This window comes from Equus quagga, chromosome 3 (assembly GCF_021613505.1).
Source record: "Equus quagga isolate Etosha38 chromosome 3, UCLA_HA_Equagga_1.0, whole genome shotgun sequence".
NCBI lineage: Eukaryota > Metazoa > Chordata > Mammalia > Perissodactyla > Equidae > Equus > Equus quagga.
In genome coordinates, this window is record NC_060269.1 from 67,781,357 (window position 1) to 67,804,671 (window position 23,315).

Sequence of the window (23,315 nt, forward strand, 5' to 3'; positions counted from 1 at the left end):
ATACTACACAACCATGAAATATGATATTCTAGAAGATTGTTATGACACGGAAAAATATTCAGACATATTATTGAGAGAAAAAGAAGTTCAAAAAACACTGTAAACAGCATAATACTGCCTATGTGAAAATATGCATTTAAAAAGCCTAAAGAATAATATAACATGTTATCAGTGGATATCTTTAGGTGGCAAGATTCAAGTGGTTTTTATATATTTATTTGTTGCTTATCAGTATTTTTCAAATTTTCTGCATGAAATACTTTTGCAATAAGAAAAGCACAATAAAAACATTATAAATTAATGGCAAATTGCTTCTTTTATATGCAGAATGATTTTGTACATGATTGTGAGCTGCCAGATGATGCCATCCAGGCTGTGCGCTTACAGCTCCAGTAGACACATTCTCAAGTTAGAACTTATTTTCAAATAAAATGTAAAATAATAATAATCTACTATAATTCAAAATAATTTTCTAAATACAAAAAAGGGGCAACAAGAGATATAAGTGACTTCATCACATCCAAAGCTGGCAGCATGAAGACAAGGACACTGACCTCCTCGCTCGCCCTTCTGGGCTGCAGCCTTTAGGCCGCGCTGCTTTGTACCAAAACTTCCAATGCCTACAAAACCCTTTGTGAAACTAAACCACAGAAAGAAAGAACCCTTGTCTAGCAGCTGAAGGCAAACTGCCAATTTATTTCCATCCTTCATCTAATTCTCAGTTGGCTAGCTAAGTGAAAAAGGTAACCAGAGACAGGGGAGAAGGCCACTGATAAGAATGATAGATAAGTAAATAAAACATTCATAAGAGGCAGTTCTCTACATCTCAGACCCATTTTATGTGAGTCTCAGTGAACATGGCTGCTTAAAGAACCAATGTTGCACAAAACAAATGGACAATGGGACAAAAATAATGACGCAATGCAGATGTGCATATTATAAAACATGGGATACAATATGAGGAGTGTAAACCCAGAGAAGGGCTGCTTCTTTCAAGACCTGGGTCTTCCGGTTCCTCTGGAAGAGAACATTGTCTTTTGCTATTTGGAGATACCTCCCTGGTGAAGCTGACCACACTGGGCGTAGGAGGTGTGCCTTTCATCCCTGCTGTGACTTACACAGTCCAATCAATTTATATTTGCTTTACCTTGGCATTTAGTCCAGTATTTTCTAAGTAGTAGGCACTTGGCATACCTATTAAACAGATTCCTCTCCAAAATGTGAGAAAAAATCATTTGAGGCTAGGAAAACTATTTCTTCCTTTTGGTGTTCAAGTGCTGTACGATCCAGTAGAGGTCAGCCTCTCACAATTGATTCAAGGACACAGAGAAGCCCCTCCCTCCCAACCTTGTCACCCTCAAATCCGCCCCTTTTCGTTCATGGTATAGTGGAAAGAATCCCACAGATAGAAGTCATTGCATGATGACTGGGGGCACGTTATTTAACGTCTGTAAGCTTCAGTGACCTGTAAAAAGAGGGAGGAAAGTGGGGAAGCATTTTATAAGTTATATAATAGAATCCAGCACAATACCTGACACAAAATACCTGCCAGTGAATATGGTTTCCTTGCTTTTTTTCCTTCTTCCTTAAAATCTCTCCATTCCACCATCAGAGGTAAGACAAATTCTCCTACAAGAGGTCCTGATGGGCTTAAGTTCATACTGAGTTATCAATCACCAATAGTAGATCTTTTCTTGAAAACTGTTTCTAAAGGGAAGAGAGAATCAGGTGCCAGCAAGAGATGGAAGACAAAGAGGGAGGAAGTATGGAAAGGCCAGGGTGGAGTAGAAAGAAAACACTTGTGTTGAAAGCTAAATCAACATCACCTAGCACTGGTTCTCAGAACACCAAAATCGGGAGAAAAGAGATTCAAGGTTTTAGGAACTAGACATACATACTGAAGTCTAGTGATTATATAAAATATTCTTAAGGTCAAAGTCACAAAAGACATTAGAGGACAGGTGTTGGGAACCCTGGCTCCTGGCTCCAACCCCCCTCCACCTCCTGCAGGAGCAGAATAGTACGCTTGTTGAAAGCAACGAACATGGGCACAGGGTTCTGCTCTCCATCCTGCCACGGAGTCTGCACAGCCTTGGACAAATTCTCCCATCAGCGAAACGAGGATAACAAGGACTCACTAATGAATAACTGAGCAGATAAGTAAGACAGTACATGCGGAACATATAGCACAATGTCTGGCAGTTTAGGTTCTCAAAAGATGGGAATCCTAGGGGTTATCTGTGTGATCCTAGGAGGCACGTCCTCCCTGGACATCAGCTTCCTCATCTAGAAGGGGACATAAGGAATCGAAAGATAACCTCTGGGTCCTTCCAGAACTAAAACTTGTCTAAGCCTCATGCAGAGGCCCAGCCTCCCTCGGCTCAGCTCTCCCGAGGAGCCGGCAGCTTGAACTCAGGGACGTGGCCCACAGGCCACAGCCTAAGGTTTGACAGCTGTTTCCATCAGGCAAAGTAATAGGACAATGTGGCAAAAGAATCCGTGAGAGAGAAGGATTCAGTGCAGGCCAATTTGAAGGAAAGACTTTGTCAAGATCATTTTGAAAAAGAAACGTGACTTCCTCTTTTTTCGTTTGAGGTCAAGAAACAAGAAGGGACACCCAGCTGAGCTGAGTCTCTGGGGCTTCTGCAGGATCACATGTCTCTTCAGAAATGCCATTTTAACTGATGTAAGTGTGAAGGAGTTGGAACCCCAGGGATTAAATTTCTGCTGAAATACACATGTTTTTCGAAAAAAAACAAAAAACAAAAAAGAGCTCTTGACCCAGGGAATGCAAAGCCTTTTGGAAAGCGTCCTAAGCCTGATATGGAGGGTATCAGATGCCGCTGGCCGGCCGGGGCTCCCCTCGTGCTGTAGGTTAGCATGGGACCACCTGGCCGTGCTGGCCTCGGGGCCAGGGAGGGGGAGAGAGACACCTGTCTCAGCTTGTCTCACATATACGAACACACATTCCTAGGCCTGGGGACTTTTCCCCCCACAAAGACATGTTTTATGACTACACTTGCATTTTTATGACAAAACAATTCCATACTCGTCTGAGAGGAAGTGGGGTCTAAGTAGCCTGGGAGACTAGACACCTGGGTTCAGCCTAGTCCTGTCGCAGCTCTTCTCACCTGCTGGCCATGCTGCTGGGGGCCAGGCTTCTCCCCTGTGAGTGGGTTGGAGTGTGTGCCCTGCCAGCCTCCTTTGGGGACAGAGTCAGCTACAGCTTGTGGCAAAGACTATTCGACTCTCACTGCCATCCCCGTGCCATCACACAATCCATGGTCACCGTACATTAGTTTGCATTTCCTAGAATTGTATATAAATGAAATCCTACAGTATGTACTGTTTTTTTTGTCTGGATTTGCATTCAGTATAATTATTTTTAGAATTATCTGTGTTGTGCGTACCCATAGTTTGATCCTTTTTGTTTACTGCAATTTACTTGTCAAAATTCACCTCTGGATGAGTAGATATTTTGTCTGTTTCCATTCTGGCTTACTAGAAATAAAGCTGCTGTGAATATTCTGTGCAAAATAAAAAGACTACGTGGCTCTCAGAAAGAACGTCCGGTTGCAAGTCCTGCATGTTGCCTCACCTCTCTGAGCCTCGGCGTTTCCAGCTATCAAAAAGGTGCAACACATCCTCCACCCCAGTTGTTGTGAGAATTAAGTGGCATAAACATGCAAAGGTTTTTTTAATACAGTATAAAGAGGGGCCTGCCCGGTGGTACAGCAGTTAAGTTCACACATTCCGCTTGGCGGCACGGGATTCGCCAGTTCAGATCCTGGGTACGGACATATGCACTGCTTGACAAGCCATGCTGTGGTAGGCATCCCACATATAAAGAGAGGAAGATGGGCACGGATGTTAGCTCAGGGCCAGTCTTCCTCAGCAAAAAAGAGGAGGATTGGCGGTAGATGTTAGCTCAGGGCTAATCTTCCTCAAAAAAAAAAAACACAAAAAATAAAATAAAATAAACTATTAAAAAAAGTATAAAGATATTCATTTTCCCTTCAGTAATTATTCATTCATAATCAAATAACTGCTGGTTGAAGGTAATGGGAGGATTTTTGTGAGTGTGCGTGTGTGTGTGTGTGTGTGTAAGAGAAGACACTCTGCACAGAACAGGGGGACATGAACAAGTGCAATTCAGTGCCATCATCCATGTGGGGCAAAAGGGGTAAGCTCTGAAAAAGATGAATAAATTCCACTAGACAGCAAGGTGAGATGTCCCAGGGAAGCACAGGGATCAGAACCCTGGACGGTTATAGCCAGAAAGGAAGTTGGGAGTGTGAACCACACTAGTCAGGAAGCCTTTGTGGAGGACATGAGGTCATCTGGGTCCTTCAAGCAGGGCAGGAAGGACGTGATGGGGAGCACATAATTGGTCAAGGACCTGCCCACACCCTGTTGTCCTGAGTGACAGTGTAAAGAGGAGTCAAAGGGGGGCCCCAGGAGTGCTTATTTCACAAATCCTCTCACCGCATTAGGACAAGTGCTTAGCAAACTTTCCACAGTGTCTTTTCCAATCAAAACAGGCCTGTGTCATGCTGTTGCTAGGCCTCAGGGGTTTTCAGTCCCGCCTGGGCAATACAGACGGCCCAAAAGAGATGAGCCCTCATGTCTCTCTGCGTGAGGGAGAAGGATGCTTGAAAGCCTCAGCAGTTGGTGGCAGCAGGAACCCCCAAGGCCAGAGGGAGGGTGGGGGTGGGAAAGAGAAGAACTGGCTGGAAATCTGTGTAGTGGGTAGATGGACACCTAGGACTCCTCCCCGAGCCTGCACAGCCAAATGTTGCCATCTCCCACCCTGGCAGAAGATGGGAGAACTATTCTCTGCACAGGTTATATGAAGAAGCTCCGGAAACAGGAATACCAGGCACAGCTATGGGCAGGAATGAGACATTGCGTAGAACACAGGGGCATTGGATAAGAGTCTAGAAAATGAATGGTGGGCACCACTCCTCCACCTTGCCCTAGTTAACTCTCAGAAAAGTGGCAAGCAGGCGTACAGCCTGGAAACAAAAGAGCTCCTCTCTGAGGAAGCTGAGAGGTCCAAAGAGGGGGAAGGGACCAAACAACACCTAGAGATATTGATGTTTGATCACCAAGAAATCACCCAGATTCTTACTTGAATATCCTATAGTGGCGTCCAGCAATCAGAGAGCCCTGCCCACACACAGCTATTCCACTCAGCCTTCGAGCAGTTCGTCCTTCATAAGGCCATTCAACACATACTGAGACTTGAGGAATGCTTATAACATAAAAGACAGACAAAGAAAGATAATAAACGTAGTAGAAGAAAAAGTTTAAACATACTCAATATAGCATAACAGATATAACAAACAATGAAACAAGATCAAGATCTATAAAACAAATAGACTGCTATTTGTTGTTGAATAGAGTGCTATTTAAGAAAGAGGTCTTGCACAATTAGAAGGACCTGCAACTAAGATATACAACTGTGTACAGGGGGGATTTGGGGAGATAAAGCAGGAAAAAAAAAAGATTGGCAACAGTTGTTAGCTCAGGTGCCAATCCTTAAAAAAAAAAAGGAAGATTGGCAACAGTTGTTAGCCCACGTGCCAATCTAAAAAAAAAAAAAGAAAGAGGTCTTGCAAATTTAAAAGCATGCTAGCAGAAGTTTAAAAACGTAAAAGGTTAGAACAGAAAGTTGAGACAATCTCATAGTAAGCGTCACAAGAAGAAAAAGAGATAAGAAACATCAGGCAAGAATATAAGGAAATTAGACAATCAATCCAAGAGGTACACGAGATATATTGTAGGAGTCCTGGAAAGATAAACAAGGAAAATGGAGGGGTTAAAATTACCAAAGAAGTAATGTAAGAAATTTTCCTAAAGCTAAGTAGCATTTCCAGATCTAACACACCCACCAAGGCCTAACTCATTGAAATCACTGATGGAAAAACCCACCCCACATGGCCTCATGGGAAATTTTATAACACCAAGGTTCCAGAGAAGATCCTAAAACTTCTAGGAACACTAGGAGTTGGAAAACTCTGTGCCAGTTATTAAACCATTGCCTCTCAGCCCTGTCCACCCACACTGGGACTCTGCCAACCAAGTTTCTCCTTTGATGGCTGGTTTCCTGTTAGAGTCTGCCAGTAGGTGGCCTAAAGGGAGACTAGAAGTCTAGAGAAGGGACAAGGACATGCTCTTTCCTGTTTCCTTCTGTGCCTATCAGCATCATCTCTGTAACAGCCCTTCCCCTGGCTGAGGCAGTGGATCAGGCTCTAGGCTTTGGGTATTTCATTTCTCTAGAATTCGAGAACCAATTCATGCTACCTCTCAGAGATCTCAGCACTGGCTGCAACACCTCTTCTCCTGAGGGCTGGATCTTCGCACCATGGGGCTCCTGCTTCAAGCTTCAGGGTTCAAAGGATCCCATCTCCTTCTCTTGTTGCCCATATGCTAGCTGCTTTCCACAGTTATTGTCTTTGTGTTACCTTCGTATCTCCTTTCCCTCTTCAGTTCTCCAACACCCATTTAACCTTCTGTATATTAAATTCCCTCTTTAAAATAAGTAATGTGATTTCTGTTTTCCAACTGAATCCTGGCTGATATAGGAATTAGTACCAGGAGTGATCCCAAGAAACAAGCCCTCAGAGAATTCTGGGATTTGTTTGGTACGATCTTGATTCTATATCCAAACGATCAATCAAAGATGAAGGTGGAATAAAGGCATTTTCAGAAATAAATGATCTCCAAAGTGTTATCTCTTGTGTACCCAGAAAGCTACCGCATGAATTCTTCTACCAAGACAAGGGAGAAAACCATGAAGACAGGAGACATGGGATCCAGGAGACAGCAGCTTCAGGTGGTGGAGAGAAATCTTGGATGACAGCTATGCCACCGGAGAGAGCAGCCAGTCCAGATTGGAGCAGGAGGAGAGAGGCATCCAATTAAAAAAGAGGAGAGTGATAGCTTCCTCGATGTCCTTATCCAGACTGAGGGGAGTTCTACGATTCTGTTGGAAAGATTGAGGCTGACTTGGTGACCAGCACCTAGAAAATGAATAAAAAACAAAAATCAAAACTTTACTCCAAAGAAAACACATGATAGGAACATGCACAAGATAGAAAATGCCTTCACAGTGTGCTACCTGGTTCAGCTGCAAACAATATTTACATAATCATAAGAATGCTGACACAAAATCCTAGTTGAACAGAAGCATCCAACACATCCATAATGAATGCAGGGGGTGGAAAGGCTGAATAATGTCCCCCAAAGACAACAGACCCTCATCCCTGGGACCTGTAACTATTCCTTTATTTGAAAAAGAAAAGTGTCTTTGCTGATGTGATTAAATTAAGGGTTTTGAGATGAGATTATTCTGGATTACCAGGTGGGCCTTAAATGCAATCACATACATCCTTGTAAAAGGGAGCCCGAGGGAGATTAGCCAAAAACACTCAGAGGAGAAACCACAATGTGACAACAGAGGCAGAAATCAGAGTGATGTGGCCACAAGCCAAGGAGTGCTGCAGCCCCAGAAGCCGAGAGAGGCAGGAACGGACTCTCCCCCAGTGCCTCTGGAGGGAGTGCAGCCCTGTCAACGTCTTGATTTGGGCCCAGCAATACTGATTTTAGACTTCTGGCATCCAGAACTATGAAAGAATACATTTGTTCTGTTATTTCAAGCCACCAAGTGTGTGGTAATTTATTACAGCAGCCACAGGGCATTAATTCAGGGGATGTATGGGAAAAGAGATGAAATAGACATAAATTCACATCTTCTCCAGTAGGAAGTCAATAGATTTTGTCTAAAATGGAAAGATCAGAAAACAGTAATAAACGCAGGAGGGAACCGTCAGAAGAGTTACTAGAATAGTTCTGGGGACTGGACGTCACAGGTAGAGGGGGCCATTGTTCGTTAGAAGACTGACAGTGCTATCTGGCTTTGTAAACAATGTGAAATTTAAACTGTATTAACTTTAAAAAAAAAACTTAAGGGGAGGAAACTGGATCAATTCATCCCATTTTTAAGAAGTATTTTGTAAACCCTTCTGGTAGAGAGGAAGCGAGTCAGGACGATAAAAATCAGGGAGCGGAAGAGCTAGAAAGCCCTTTATTATGACCCCTTTGCGAGCAGGGCTCTCTGGAAGGCACCATACAGGCATTGTGGCTTCTGTGCTTCCCAACAACCTGCGAGACAGGCGTGAATTTACAGAAGGAGACTGAGCCTCAGGGAGATGAAGTAACACTCCGCGAGGTCGTGCAGCCGTCTGCCTCCAAACCTGTGCTCTGCTCTCCATCACCTCTGCCTGGGGACCTCAGAGACGAGGCTCAGGAACTCGAAGGAGGCGGAGACTGTCGCCTGAGGGAATAACACAGGCTTCATGGGAGCTGTGGCTCTGGGGTTTCATAAATGCGGAGAGAATACCGGTTTCTTTGAGTTTTTACTACTTGGTTTCATAGGAGACTCTTAAATGCTAAAGACCACCTTGCCAGGTGAATATTATTTTCATAGTCTCCATTTTACAAAAGAGAAGGCTAAGGCTTTGAGTAGTAAGTTGTTTCTCTAAGTAGTAAAAGCAGTTCTTGAACTCAGGTTTTCAGCTGCCACATCTTCTGCTCCTTCCATCTCATGAGGTAGCTAGAAACCCTTGCAGAACTGAACAGCGCTGCAGACCAGCCCGCAGCGAGGCCTGCTCTGTGGTTAGAAGGGAAGGAGCCTAGGACAAGGCTGAGCACAGAACGAAGGAGCTGTAAAGTAAAACAGGGTTCCGGAGCATTCAGAGAGTCAAATGATGAAGTTGGCCCTACTGCCATTGTCTCTCACCTACCCTAGCCTTTATGAAATCTGGAGCTACATACTGACAAGAAAAAAAGGCATTTCAAGGCAAGCAAAGTCCAGCTGGGAGCAGGACAGTCTGGCTATAAGCATTGAACCAAAGCCAAAAGAGAACAGAAAAAGTCTCTGTCAGATAATCCACCCATTTAAACTCGATCTGCCAAACCAGGGCTCCTTGTCTGTCTCGTTCCAATTACCAGCCATGCTCCCAGCAACCAACATGCCGAATCACCCTCCAGTGCCACAGCTGATGGCTCATAAAGCTTTGTGCTCATCTAATCCTCTAACAGCCTGGAGCTGTATTAGTGTCACAGTAGCAAATTTGCTCACGAATTGGAACTTTATTATTTTACTGTACAAAAGTCAGCAGGGTTCTTGAAGGAACGGCAAGCTATCTGTTAACCCTTTCCCATCTCATCTCCCATAACTGCCATCAGAAAATATGACTTCACATCAAATAAATGCCTTTGAATCAAACCCTCTGAAGCCTCCAGCACCAGTGTGAGTACATATTCAGAAAAGAAGGTCAGTTGTCCAGCTCATGTGATGTTAGGCGCAGCCAAATCTCTCCAAAAAGGCAAACTCGGGTCAGGCCCCATGGCTGAGTGGTTAAAGTTCCACGTGCTCCACTTCAGTGGCCCTGGGTTCTTGGATTTGGATCCTGGGTGCAGACCTACTCCACTCATCAGCAATGCTGTGGAGGTGTCTCACACACAAAAAACTAGAGGAGGATTGGCACAGCTCAGGGCTCATCTTCCACAAGCACAAAAAGAGGAGGATTGGCAGCAGACGTTAGCCTACCACTTATGAACTGGGTAACCTTGGAAAAGTTCCTTCATCTCTCTAAGTCTAGTTTATTGCCTGTAGAATAGTCAAATCACACTTCTCCCTAAGAGTAGAGATGTAAGGAGACCATGCAGGTGGGCAGATTTAGCACTTTGATCACTAGAGGGGAGGCACTCGCTAGATGCCTGTCTTCTTCTTTCCTTGATTCACTTTCCTGTCCAGATTAAGTGGTTGCCATTTTCTTTCGTTTCTTGTGGAAAATTTTCCTGGAAAGGACCAAGAGAAATTTGTGAACTTCTGGGTATAAATGATCCTGCAGCTCAGCTTCTGTCCTTCATAAGAATATGATATATCTGGAGGTGGTTAGCGGAATTTGAAAATACCTGCCAAACTAAATGTGTGCGGTTTTAATGACACCCAGCTATTGGAACCTGTGGAGGAGAGATGCCGAAAAAGACAGGAAAATTCAGACAAAGGATCTGGGAAAGGATAAATACAAGATTTATCATCTCCATAATTTTGCCTGGATACAGCTAATTGCAAAAACTCTTTAGTAAGTAGTTAAATGTCAATTAAGTCAATGAAGAAATTCATTGAAGGATTTATTTTGACAAATGAATAGTTGTTTGGGGCAGCACAAACAGAGACTGCATGCAGTGTGAGGCAATGAGGAAATGAAATTCCCGCTTCATCCACGCGGGAGTTTGTGACGGTGCAACGTGGAGAAAAACAGTCAGCGACTTACTGCAGGGTGTGGGCGTGGGGAGAGCTGAGACAGAAAAGCGTCTTTTCCATTTCTTACTCAACCCAGAAAATGTCTTCTTTTTACCAAAAGTAAGAAGAATAAAAGATTTCTCCCACTGAGATGCCACAGAATGCAAATCAACAGAAAGAGAAGTCTCTCCTGGGTCTAGGCAGCTGCAGCAGGCGCCTTACAGAGACTGGAAAAGAACCTGACTGCCTTGAGCCCAGCATTGCACAGAGTGGCCACTGCAGGGTCGAGAAGTACTGTGAGTGTTATTACTGTTAAGTGCTAACATTTACTGAAACCATACGGAATGGAAACATGGCGCTGTCTCGTTTGATCCTCACTACTAGACTATCCTTATGTCCATTTGAGAAAGAGAGTGAGGTACACACAGAAACATGTCCACTTAGGATATTCTTGAGTATACAACCCAATATTGTTAGCTCTAGGAACTATGCTCGCTATACGGTAGATACCCAGAACTTATTCATTTTATATACCTAAAAGTTTGTGCTGTTTGATTAATTTCTCCCCATTTTCCCCTCTCCAAGCCCCTGGAAACCACATTCTACTCGATCTTCTGTTAATGTCGGTTTGAAACCTTGGGACTTTCCCGGGTGAAATCTGAAACTGGCCCTTGGAGGGCGAGGAGAGACCAGAGAAGGAGGCAGCCCTCTGCAGGTTGGTAGGTGGCAGGTCGAATAAGCAAGGGCACTTACACTGGAAGCTTGTCTTGAGCAGCCGCAAGATGAGTAAATCTCTACTTCCACCCACCAGAATTGTAGAAGTTTTTATTGAGGCCTTAATGGGATACAGCCACATATACTACCCAGATAGTCTCCACAGCACCTGCATCTCTCAAGGCTAAGGCCTTGAAATAGCTCCTAGTGTAGAAATGGTGGACCCAACATACATTCCAAGGACAGGGGAGGGGGATGTCAGCATCATGGCAGAGTGAGTTGTTCCTTTTGTTTCTCCCCTCCAAGTTACAACTGTAGGACATCCACTGACCAACAAAGGACTTTCTGCACAGCACACCAGGACACCTGAGAGATCCATGTATCTATACATCTGAAGGTGGGTGGACTGGACCTCCTGGAGATGGAAACAGCAGAGCAGCGGTGCAGCTTCCGAGACCAGAGGCTCCAGGAACTGTAGCTGCGCCTGTAACCTAAGGCCCCAGGAACAACAGTAATACCCACAAATGGAGCACCAGGAACCCAAGCAGCCCACACTCTGAGTGACACCAATACTGGAGGCTCTAGGAACCACAATGACACCTGTGAACTTGCCTTCTCCCCATCTCTTGGCAACAGCAACTTCAACCCAAGCCCTCCCAGTAGTGAGGGCTGCATCCAAGACCCTGACACCCCTGGCAGTGGTGGTGGCGCTTGTGACTTGAGGTCCCAGGAATCACACTGGCACCCAAGACCAGAGGCGGTAGGAACCACAGGGGCACTTCTGGCTCAGCCCCTCACCCTCCCACCATAGTGTCAGGTGACACCCATCACCCAAGGCTTCAGGAACCGCAGTGGTGCCCGCGACTCAGCCCCCTCCTCCTTCCCTGGTGGTGGTGCCTCTGACATTAGCCCTTCCTTCCAGCAGTGGGGGATGCATATAAGACCCTGGTTCCCTGGCAATGGTGGTGGCACTCATGACCTGAGGTGCCAGGAACCACACTGGCACCTGAGACCAGAGGCTTCAGGAACCCTGGCAGTGCTCACCACCCAGTTACCCCTCCCTTATCGTGGTGGCAGTGTTGCCCACAACCCTGGCCCACTGCCAAGTGGCAGTGACATCCAAAAACCCAGCAACCCCAGCAGTGGTGATGCCAGCACCCCTAGAAAACCCAGGAGCAGCAGCGCAGGCAGTGCACGTGGCAGCAGCACCCAAGTCCATAGAAAGCCAGGTAGCAGCAACAGTGGGGCCCATGATCCCAGTCATCTCCAGTTGCAGGGTCACACACAACGTCACCCCCCAACACAACCTGTAGCGATGGCAGCTGCAGACCCAACAAACTTGGACATGGTGGGGGTGCCCATGACACCAGCTCCTGCCCCACTCTCCCCCTCCCCCTGCTGCCATGGAGGAACATGAAACCTTGGTGACCCAGAGGCAGCAGAAGTGCCTCCCAGCCCAGTGACCCTTGTGGCAACACCCACGACTGCAGTGACCTCATAAGCAGCAAGGCAGCAGCAACCTCAGAGGCACAAGCAGCACAAGGAGGGCACCAACGATGCCCCTGGGAAATTCAGACTCTCAAATATAACCAGAAGCAGCTCAGAATCAAAGTACCCAAAGCCATACCCAAATAAGAAAGGTGTTTACCACCATAAATGTGCCATCAGAGGAACAACTCATCAAGCACCATGAAAAACTACAGTAACACAGTACCACAAAAAGAAAATAATCCTCCAGAAACTAAGCGAAGTCATGGAAGATTGTGATCTAACTGACAGAGAATTCAAAATAGCTGTCATGAGGAAACCGAACAAGTTTGAAGAAAACTCAGAAAGACAGTTCAACGAGCTCAGGAATAAAATGAATGAACAGAAGGAATACTTCACCAAAGAGATTGAAACTCTAAAAAACAACCAAGCAGTAATTCTGGAGCTGAAGAACACAGTAAATGAGATGAATAAAGTAGAAAGCACTGGAAGTAGAGACGACTGTATGGAAGAGAGAATTAGTGAGCTCAAAGATAGAAACCTAGAAATGTTTCAGGTGGGAGAGAGAACTAAGATTTTTAAAAAATGGAGAAATTCTACAAGAAATATCCGAATTAATTAGGAAAAGCCACTTAAGGATATGGGATATCCAGAAAGAGAAGACAGGGAGAAAGGAGCAGAGTTTATTTAATGAAATAATATCTGAGAACTTCCCAAACCTGGGGAAGAAACTGGATATACAAGAATATGAAGTTAATAGAACATCAAATTATCTCAATGCAAAAAGACATCCTCCAAGGCATATTATATTAAAACTGTCAGAAGTCAATGACAAAGAAAGAATATTAAGGGCCACCAGAGAGAAGAAAACAGCAACCTCCAAAAGAACCCCCATTAGGCTATCAGCAGATTTCTCAGCAGAACCTCTACAGGCTAGGAGAGAGTGGAAAGACATATTCAAAATATTGACAAAAACTGTCAGCCAAGAATATTCTATCCAGGAAAGTTGTCTTTCAAATATGGAGAAGAAATAAAGGTTTCCCCCAGACAAACAAAAGCTGAGAGAGTTCATTGCCACTAGCCCTGCCTTACAGGAGACATTGAAAGGAGCCCTCCTGCCTGAAACAAAAAGGCAAAGGTTTACAAAGCTTTGAGCAAGGAGATAAACAGACAGAGAGAAGCAGACAATTGCAACTGTATACCAGAATAGGTTAAAAACGGTTAATTATAACATAAAGGCTAAAGGAAAGAAAGCATCAAAAATACCTATAACCACTTCAATTTGGTAACAAACTCACAATACAAAAAAGGATAATATGTGACAACAAAACATAGCAGAAGAGGAAAAGGACAGAAGCTGTATAGGCAAATGGAGGTAAGACACTATCAGTAGAAAAACGACTATCTCATCTATGAGATCTTTTATACAAACCTCATGGTAACAACAAAACAAAAATTCAGAACAGAGCCATGAAACAAAACAAGAGAGGAAGCCAAGGGCAGGGGAGGGGATGGGGAGCCTCCGCGGGGGTCCAGCTTACAGGTCAACCAGCTGTCACCTCCTCTGGGTGACTCCCTCCAAAAGTGAAATGTTCTTATCACAAAAAAGTTAGTTGATTAATAATACTAAAGTAGGCAGGAAGAAACTTTTGGAAGTGATGGATATGTGCATGGCATAGATTGTGGTGATGATCTCATGAATGCACAGTTATCTCCAAACTCATAAGTCGTACACACTAAATGTGTTTAGATTTTGTGTGTCAATTATATCTCAACAAAGTGGTTTAACAAGAAAGAAAGAGACATATCCAAGGTCATGGAGTTTTTTATGACAGAGCCTAAAATTCAAACCCAGATTGCCCGATTTCAAAGCGGCAATTTAAATTATCTGTACCTAAATTCTGAATTTAGAACAACTGCATATCAGGAGATGATTTGAATAAAAATCCTAATTTAAAGTAATAAATATCCCCAGGCAAACCTGCCTGGGACTCAGACTATCACGGGCTCTGGAAAAGGGAAGCAGAATGTTCCAGAAGCAAAAAAAGAGAAAAAGAGGATACATACAGAACCAGGGCAGAGACATTTTCTTTGTCACACTTGAGAAGGGGTTTCTTCATTCTCATGCAGGACCCTGGTGTTAACTGCAGAACCACATTACATTATCTGTGGTTGTATCTACAACTCTATGCTGGGTTAACTGGACAGTCAACGTAGGTCCAGTCAGTCTCAGTAAAGCTTTTATGATGTCATCATAAAGCCACAATTTAAAAAACAAAAACCGTTCAGGTATCGTCAAAGAAATTATTAACAAGCAATATTAGATACCGTTAAGGAAGCAGCGTACCTCACTGAGAGTCCTGTCAAAACCCTGCTGCACGAGACTGCAGGCCGGCCGAACCTCCTCCTTGTTCCCATTGTGTGGCAGCTTGTCACAGAAACACATCCAGAAAATCACCCATGCTGTTTATCTTCAGGACACATCATTTCCCTACCCTCACAAAACACCAGGTTTTGTGTCCCAACTCTGCTTTGGGCCATGTTCCCAATCAGCTGTGGCCGGAGGGATGAGGGTGCATGCGATGAAACACGAATGCTGCCCCTCAGGCCTGGGATGAGGCAGCATCCCTCAGCACGGGGTGTTGGTAGACAGGCACTCCAAGGGACAGCTAGGAAACGGGGATTCATATTGCTGCCCGGCTAAAAGCCCCATGAAGAAGTTATTCTTCCTGTCAAAGACAGTGAAATAAAAGAAGTGGAGGGCCAGCCCACTGGCGCAGAGGTTAAGTTTGCACATTCCGCTTCTCGGCGGCCCAGGGTTCGCCAGTTCGGATCCCAGATGTGGACATGGCACAGCTTGGCGAAAGCCACGCTGTAGTAGGCGTCCCACATATAAAGTAGAGGAAGATGGGCATGGATGTTAGCTCAGGGCCAGGCTTCCTCAGCAAAAAGAGAAGGATTGGCGGCAGTTAGCTCAAGGCTAATCTTCCTAAAGAAAAAAAAAAAAGAAGTGGAGAAGAAGACAAATACCCAAATACAAAGCACAGGATACTCAATGATGAGCATGTCAGAGAGAAATGAAAGAGTCATCCCACAGTAATGAACACATGAGCTCAGGTGTATGGAGAGTATTCTTGAAGGAGTCAATTAAAAAGATTTGGAAGTGGGAGTGAAACGTGATTAACTGTGCATATGGGTTATTGATCATTTCCCTCACATTTATGAGACCCCGCAAGAAGAAGAGAAATTGGATAGAACTTAACGCAAAATGACCAAAAACCATTCTATTCATAAGAGAGAGAAGGTGAGTTACTTGAGCCAGGGTGAAGATTGTAACCTGGAAAGGCCTTTTCCAGAAAGAACGGAAGAGTCCTGGAGAAGCATGGTTTTCAGTAAGGTCTTATACCTTTTTAGAACAAAGAACACACATTAAACAAGCCCAGGATATGTATTCATCAAAGATTCAGAGAGATATTCAGCTGCAAATTAGCGGGTCAACATGACTCTGACATCAGGAAGAGGGACTAATATGAGTGTTGCCAATAGGGCGCAGGAGGGGAAGTGTGCATTATCCTCTTAAGGGAGCACATTCTTCAGTGGGTAAAGCAGAGGTACGAAGTGCGTTTGATGGGACGTAAGTCAGGCTGCTTCAGTTCGAGCCGAATCTGTTTTTGAACCTGAATAGTTACCCCATATTCTTCAATGGGTGAAAATCTCCTGTCAAACTGAAACAGAAATTATTTTCTTAGCCACTTGTGGTAAAAGTTTCCTAAATAAAAAGGAATAGACCCCATTCTATTCATTGTCAGTATGGATATTGTTATGTTTAAGTTAACTGTATACTAGAAGGTTTATAGTTCTCATTTCATCATGTGCTTTGAATCACCTGATTTAATCACACTGCTTCCTGCATAATCTCCCAAATGGAAGTGCTAGACACAGATATGGATGTAGATAGATATAGATAGAGATACAGCTATAGATACAGATATAGAGATAGATACAGGTATAGACACAGATATAGATATAGATGTCTGACTTACCTCCTGTGGGCAAAATTCTAGAAAATTCTAGAGCCTAAACAGGTGAACCTAGGGAAGCAGAGCACCTTGTGCACTACTGACCTTACAGGGCTTTCAGTTTCACGGGAACAGATACTATTAAGCGCCCATCACCTAACAGAAGACTAAAGGAGAGGAACGGGTGTCTACAACACTTTAGCCACACTCACAGATCTCACAACAACCCTTCTACTATCCCTTATTATCCACCCGCAAACACACAAATTCTTTTAAAAAAATACATACGCAAATATATTCTTGGACTCAGATCGTTGAGCAACCCTAGATTATTTTTCTCCATCTAATGCTACACCCATGTACTCTCCTTTATAATCCCCCAAAGAACATATCTAAATTAAACTGTTCCAGCATTAAAAATTCTTCATGGAAGTCTTAATCTATTTCCCCACTTATTCCAGCCCTTTCCTAAGCTCATGGACAACCAGAAAAAAAGAACAGGTGTTCAGTAAATGATAATCTTGGAAAGCTCAATTAAGGATGAATACCCTTAGATGGGTTCCATACAGCTTGCACACTTACTGCAAGTGAAACGCCAACCCAAATTTATACTGAAAAGAGAACAAAATAATTTATTCATTTATTGCTTTTTCATAGTGTACCAATAAAAGCAGTTTAGATGCCAAATAGAAAAATAATTCAGTAAATATGTGCGAAATGAAAAGTTTTTAGAACCATGTGCCGTAGAATACTAGTTCAGAGAAATATTCTACATGCGGTCTAGCCTCTTGAAGGTTGACAATGAGTATTAGTGTCGAAAGTCTCTGGGACACCATAAGGAAATGAACGTCGCTTAGCTCAGTGATTCCCAAACTTCTTTGACCACAGAACATAATCTGCTTATTTGTTTATTCCTTGATTGTACTATCTCTCATCAGCATGACCAACATTCTATGTAACAATCTCCTGGGAAGCCCTCATATGATAGCCAATATTGCAGCCATGGAAATACTGACTATCAAGACCACATAGCAGCTCAGACATATTAGGCTGCTAGGGCTGCTGTAACAAAACACCATGGAGTGGGCGGTACAGACATTGATTTTCTCATAGTTTTAGAGGCTGGAAGTCCAAACTCAGGCTTGGTTTTGGGTGAGGCCCGTCTTCCTGGCTTGCAGAGAGCCACCTTCTCCCTGTGTTTTCACATGCCCTTTCCTCACTGCATGCTGGAGAGAGAGCCCTCTCTGGTGTCATTGCATCTTCTACAGGATATCAGTCCTGTTGGATCCAGGCTCTACCCTTATGACATCATTTAATCATCTCCAAACACAGTCACACTGCGGATTAGGGCTTCAGCATTTGAATTTAGGAGGGACACAATTCAGTCCATGACAAATCGCATCCTGCTTTCTTAATTTTAACCATGCGTGATGTCGTGATTTATAATAAACACATATTTTGGCCTTTGTTCACAGTTCCTGGCTCACAGCTCCCAAAACCTTTGGAATCTCCTAAGAAATAAGAGCAACGGGAGCATCTTTTGTTATAATATTTGCTCTCCTGTCCTCAGTGCCTGAAATGACTTCAGGGCCACCAAAATGAAATGGGTGTCTTGTTATTCATAACAAGCCCCTTTCAACCACAACTGAGTTTATGTTAATGAGGTGACTTTGGAAATCCCCTAAAGTTGGAGGGGTTGGCTGCCAGGGGGATCAACCATGCATAGTGGGTTGGAACTTTCAGTCCCACCCCCTTATTTCCAGGCAGGGGAGAGGGACTGGAGATGGGAATCAATCACCAATGGCTGATGACTTAATTGATCATGCCTATGTAATCAAGCTTCCATAGAAATGCCAAAAAAATGGGCACTTTGGAGAGCTTCCAGGTTGGGGAACCAGAATGCTTCCATGTGCCACAGTGCCAGGCCCTGAACTCCACAAGGACAGAAGCTCCTTTGTTCAGGACCTTGCCCTGTGCAGCTCCTCATCTGGCTGTTGTTTCATATCCTTTAATGTTCTTCATGGTGAATCAGTAATCTAGTGAGTAAACTGGTTTCCTGGGTTCTGTGAGCCTCTCTGGCAAATCAGTAGAACCCAAGGAGGGGTCATAGGAACCTCTGATTTACAGCCAGTCGGTCAGGAGCACAGGTAACAATCTGGATTTGTGATTGACATCTGAAGTGAGGGCAGTCTTGAGGGACTGAGCCCTCAACCTGTGGACTCTGATGCTATCTCTTGGTAGACAGTGTCAGAATTGAGTAAAATTGTAGGACGTCCAGCTGGTGTCAGAGAAATTCTTGGTGGTGTGGAAAAACCCACACACATCAGAATTGTGACAATTTTACACAATGTTATTTGTTACATTAACTACATTATATAGTTATATGAACTGTAACTGTAGGCATATGGAAAATATATATAGGAAAAAAGAGGAAGGAAGGAACTATGTGAAAAGAGAAAATGAATTGTGAAATAAAGTGGCTTGTGATTTTCTTCTATTTTTCATTTTTGTAATATAATATAATAAAAATATCATTTATATAATTTTATATTAAAAATGATTTGCTTTCTAAGATGTAGCATACACGGTGGTAGTTGGTGGTAGACTGTGTGGTGTGCCCTTGAGGACGGCCATCTAGTTTAACAAATGCAGCTGTGACACATATCTGCAACACGCGTGTCTGCAACACACATGTCTGCAAGGCCTGAGGGAAGGAACATGAAATCCTTCAGGTCTCGTGAGCCAGCACCGACCTAACCAGAAAGGGGCAGTTCTCTTCCTTCTATTCAGATTTGGTAAGAGATCAATCACTTACCTGTCACTTAAGTTCATCCCATGGAAAAAACAGGCAAAGTAGCAAAATACTTAAAGAGTTTTTACCACCAAATAGGAGGCTGGAAAAATAACACCCAAAGCAACATAAGCTTTCTTCCTATACTCTCAATCTCAAATGTAAACTGAGAATTACAGTCATAAGGAACTATAAAATTTTTCAGGATGTTCTTCTGTAAGCACAAAAACTTGTTGCCATAATCCCGAGACATAAAACAGAAGCTGAAGAATTCATTAAATGCAAAATATAATGCAAAGTTCACCTTTCCTTCTGTTACCAGTGTCTCCCTAGAAGAAACTTAAAGAAAAAGCTTGAAAACCAAGTATAAATTTAGAGCCAAGTTTGATTTGCATGTGAGAAGGACACGTCTGCAAAATCCAGCTAACATGATGAGTCCATTCAAATACAATAGTCAAAGCATGTCTCTCTAACACCTGAAATCTGAACAGAAAGGCAAATTCAGAGACTTATGGCCAAGATATGTTTACCGAGAGCAAAGCCACTGAAGCCACAATCTGTTAGGAACGCTAAAAAGGTAATTTTGATAAACTAGTCAAGGCTGAGTGTGCACTAGCTTGAAAGTGAGAAACTCTTGGCTGCATAGTCTTAGATGGATGCCTACAGTTATATAGATTATACCTCCAGGTGTTCTACCAGGTTCTCTCTGGGAAGAGTCAAGAAGGATTCCCTCCTGGCTATAGCAGGAGAGGAAAAGTAACCATTATGAAATACAGCCAGAACAATCTTCATAACAAAGTCCTACTCTCCAGGAGAAAATATTTTTTCAGAGCTTTATCCCACCTGGGGGAACTAGATTTCTCAACTCTGGCCCCCTTTAATTTTTCAGTCTCACCTGAACAGTTAAAAAAAAAAAAGAAAAAAGACTAAGAAACACTTGTGAGGGCTGCAGCCCAGAAACACAGGTCCACTAAAAGACTGAGATTTCATTTTAAGATTATAAAATGCTTCCTCTCCATACCAACAGAACTCCAATATAATAACAGTAGATTATAGGTGCACAAACTTCAAGATGGAAACTCTCCTTGAGGAGGAGTTCTTAGGGAAGCTCAATGACAGCAGGAGAGACAAAAACAACGATATTAGAGGAGTTTAAAGCATCCAGAACCTACAGCTACAGCAACATTAAGCACAGCCCAGCTCCTAGCCAGACTGATACAGAATCTCACACTAAAGGCTTATTTACCTCAGTTTCTATTACCCAATACATCATGTCTCACTTTCAACAAAACAGTTAGGAGGCATGCTGAAAGGCAAGAAAAAAACAAAGTCTGAAGAGACAAAGTAAGTATCAGACTCAGACTCATATATGACATCAATTTTGGAATTGCCAGACAGAGAATTTAGAACAACTATGATCAATATGTTAAATGCTCCAATGAAAAAGTGAAAAAAACATATAAGAACAAATGGATAATGTAAGCAGAGAGATGGAAACTCCAAGAAAGTATCTACAGAAAATGTTAGAAATCAAAAACAGCTGTGGCAGAAACAATGAATGCCTTCAATGGGCTCATCAGTAGATAGGACATGGCCAAGGAAAGAATCAGTGAACTTGAAGATAGGCCAAATAGAAACTTCGAACTGTCTCTGTTTCCAAGAGAAAAAAGAATTAAAATCATAAGAATAGAACATCCAAAAACTGGGACAATTTCAGAAGTGTAGTATACAGATAATTATTATACCAGAAGGAGAAGACAGACAGAATGAAGCAGAAGAAATATTTGAAGTAATAGTGACTGGGAATTTTCCAAAATTAATGACATACATCAAACCACAGATCCAGGAAGCTCAGAGAACACCAAGCAGAATAAATATCAAAAATATCTACACCTTAGCATATTACATTAAAACTGCAGAAAACCAAAGACAAAGCAAAATCTTTATTGAAGCAGAGTGGGGGAAAAACCTTACCTATAAAGGAACAAGGATAAGAATTACAGAGGACAAGCAAGAAAGTGGGGTGAAATATTTAAATGTTGAAAGAAAAAACCCACCAACCTAACATTCTATATCCAGCAAAATTATCCTTTAAAAGTGAAAGAGAAATAAAGACTTCTCAAACAAAAACTGAGGAAATTCACTACTAACAGCCCTGCTCTGCAAGAATTATTAAAAGAAGTTCTTCTCCACATCATAAGTCATCAAGGAAATGCAAATCAAAACAACAATGAGATAGCCCTACAGACCTATCAGAATGACCAAAATTCAGAACAGTGACAACACCAAATGCTTCCTAGGATGTAGAACAACAGGAATTCTCATTCACTGCTGGTGGGAATGCAAAATGGCACAGTCACTTTGGAAAACAGTTTGTCAGTTTCTTACAAAACTAAACATACTCTTACCATGATCCACCACTTCTTGGTATTTATCCAAAGAAGTTGAAAACGCATGTCCACACAGAAACCTGCACATGGGTGTTTATAGCAGCTTTCTTCATGATTGCCAAAACTTGGAAGCAACCAAGATGTCCTTCAATAGGTGAATGGATAAAGTGTGGTATGTGCAGACAATGGGATATTATTCAGAGCTAAAAAGAAATGGGCTATCAAACCATGGAAAGTCATGGAGAAAATTTGAATGAATATTTCTAGTGAAAGAAGCCAATCTGTAAATGTTACATACTGTATGATTCCAACTCTAAGACATTCTAGAAAAGGTAAAACTATGGAGACAGTAAAAAGATCTGCAGTTGCCAGGGGCTAGGGACAGGGGCAAAGGATCAATAGGTGGAACGCAGAGGATTTTTAGGGCAGTGAAACTATTCTGTATGATACTATAGTAATGCACACATGTCATTATACATTTGTCCAAATCCATAGAATGTACAACACCAAGAGTGAACCCTAAGGTAAACTCTGGATTTTGGGTGATAATGTGTCAGTGTAGGTTCACCGATTGTAACAAATGTACCCATCTGGTGGAGAAGGTTGATAATGGAGGAGGCTAAGCATGCGCAGGGGCAGGGGGGATATGGGAAATCTCTGTATCTTCCTCTCGATTTTCCCATAAACCTAAACCTTCTCTAAAACAGTAAAGTCTTAAAAGTAAAAAGAAGGTTTTTAGGGAGAAGAAAAATAACACAGGTCAGAAACAAAGATTTATATAACAAAAGGAAGAATGTTGGAGAAGGAATAAATGAAGAGCCCCACCTCCAATTAGATAATCTTTCAGTGCCACAAAGTGTGTATCTCTATGCCACAGGACAGCCATAACAGATAATAATTTAGGTGGGATGTCTTCCTATGAATGCTTAAAAGTGCAGATCTCATTTTGGGTGCTCCTAATGGAGGTTTGATTGTCTCCCCTCTTAAGTAATTATATTGGTGATAGTTTGATGTAATCTATATCCAAAGGGAGGCTAGAAACAGAAAGAATAATTTAAGAAAAAAAATAAAAATGGATAAACTGAATCCTGGATTTTATTAAGCGGAACAGTGAGTATTGGATAAGCTGATCATGTGTGATGTCATTTAACACTTACACACTCCGGGTTAAATGTAGAAATCTGTGGGGGTGAAAAATGAGGAAAGACCGGAGAGATTGACTTCTCCAAGGTCACACAACTGGGAAGTGACAAAACTTGAATTCAAGCCCAGATCTTACTTCACATTGCCATGAATTATAAATAAATTATGAGAATCCAGATTTTTCCCAAGTACACAATTGATAAGGGGAGCTTTTATAACGTAAAAGATCTGGACAGCAGAGTTGTACTTTTGTAAACTTAAAAAATTTTTGCAGCTTCCCAAAGGACCTAATTCACGTCAAGGAGAAGCTCCAAAAAAACCCCAGGACAATCTGTGACAGTTGTGTCAAGCTGCTGGTCATTGAATTGCAATGGAGAATCCATTTGCCAAGACTTTTCTGGAAAAGAAGTCAGATGGAGACTTTTTCAGTGGAGTCAGTTTCTTTGCTCCTGGAA

At 42.8% G+C, this 23,315-nt stretch overlaps 1 long non-coding RNA gene across 2 annotated transcripts in view; it reads right to left on the reverse strand.

Annotated features, from left to right (window-relative positions):
* Positions 1-820: 820 nt before the first annotated feature.
* LOC124236873 (uncharacterized) overlaps positions 821-23,315 on the reverse strand; it is a 37,980-nt gene continuing 15,485 nt past the window's right edge. Inside the window, exons 2-3 of one of the 2 annotated variants that reach the window (XR_006887864.1) lie at positions 6,307-7,025; positions 821-1,465 (exon numbers count right to left, since the gene is read on the reverse strand). This is a non-coding gene — a long non-coding RNA (uncharacterized LOC124236873). Of the gene's footprint in view, positions 1,466-5,527; positions 5,792-6,306; positions 7,026-23,315 lie in introns of those variants that run through there. The other variant, XR_006887865.1, reaches the window with a different exon arrangement.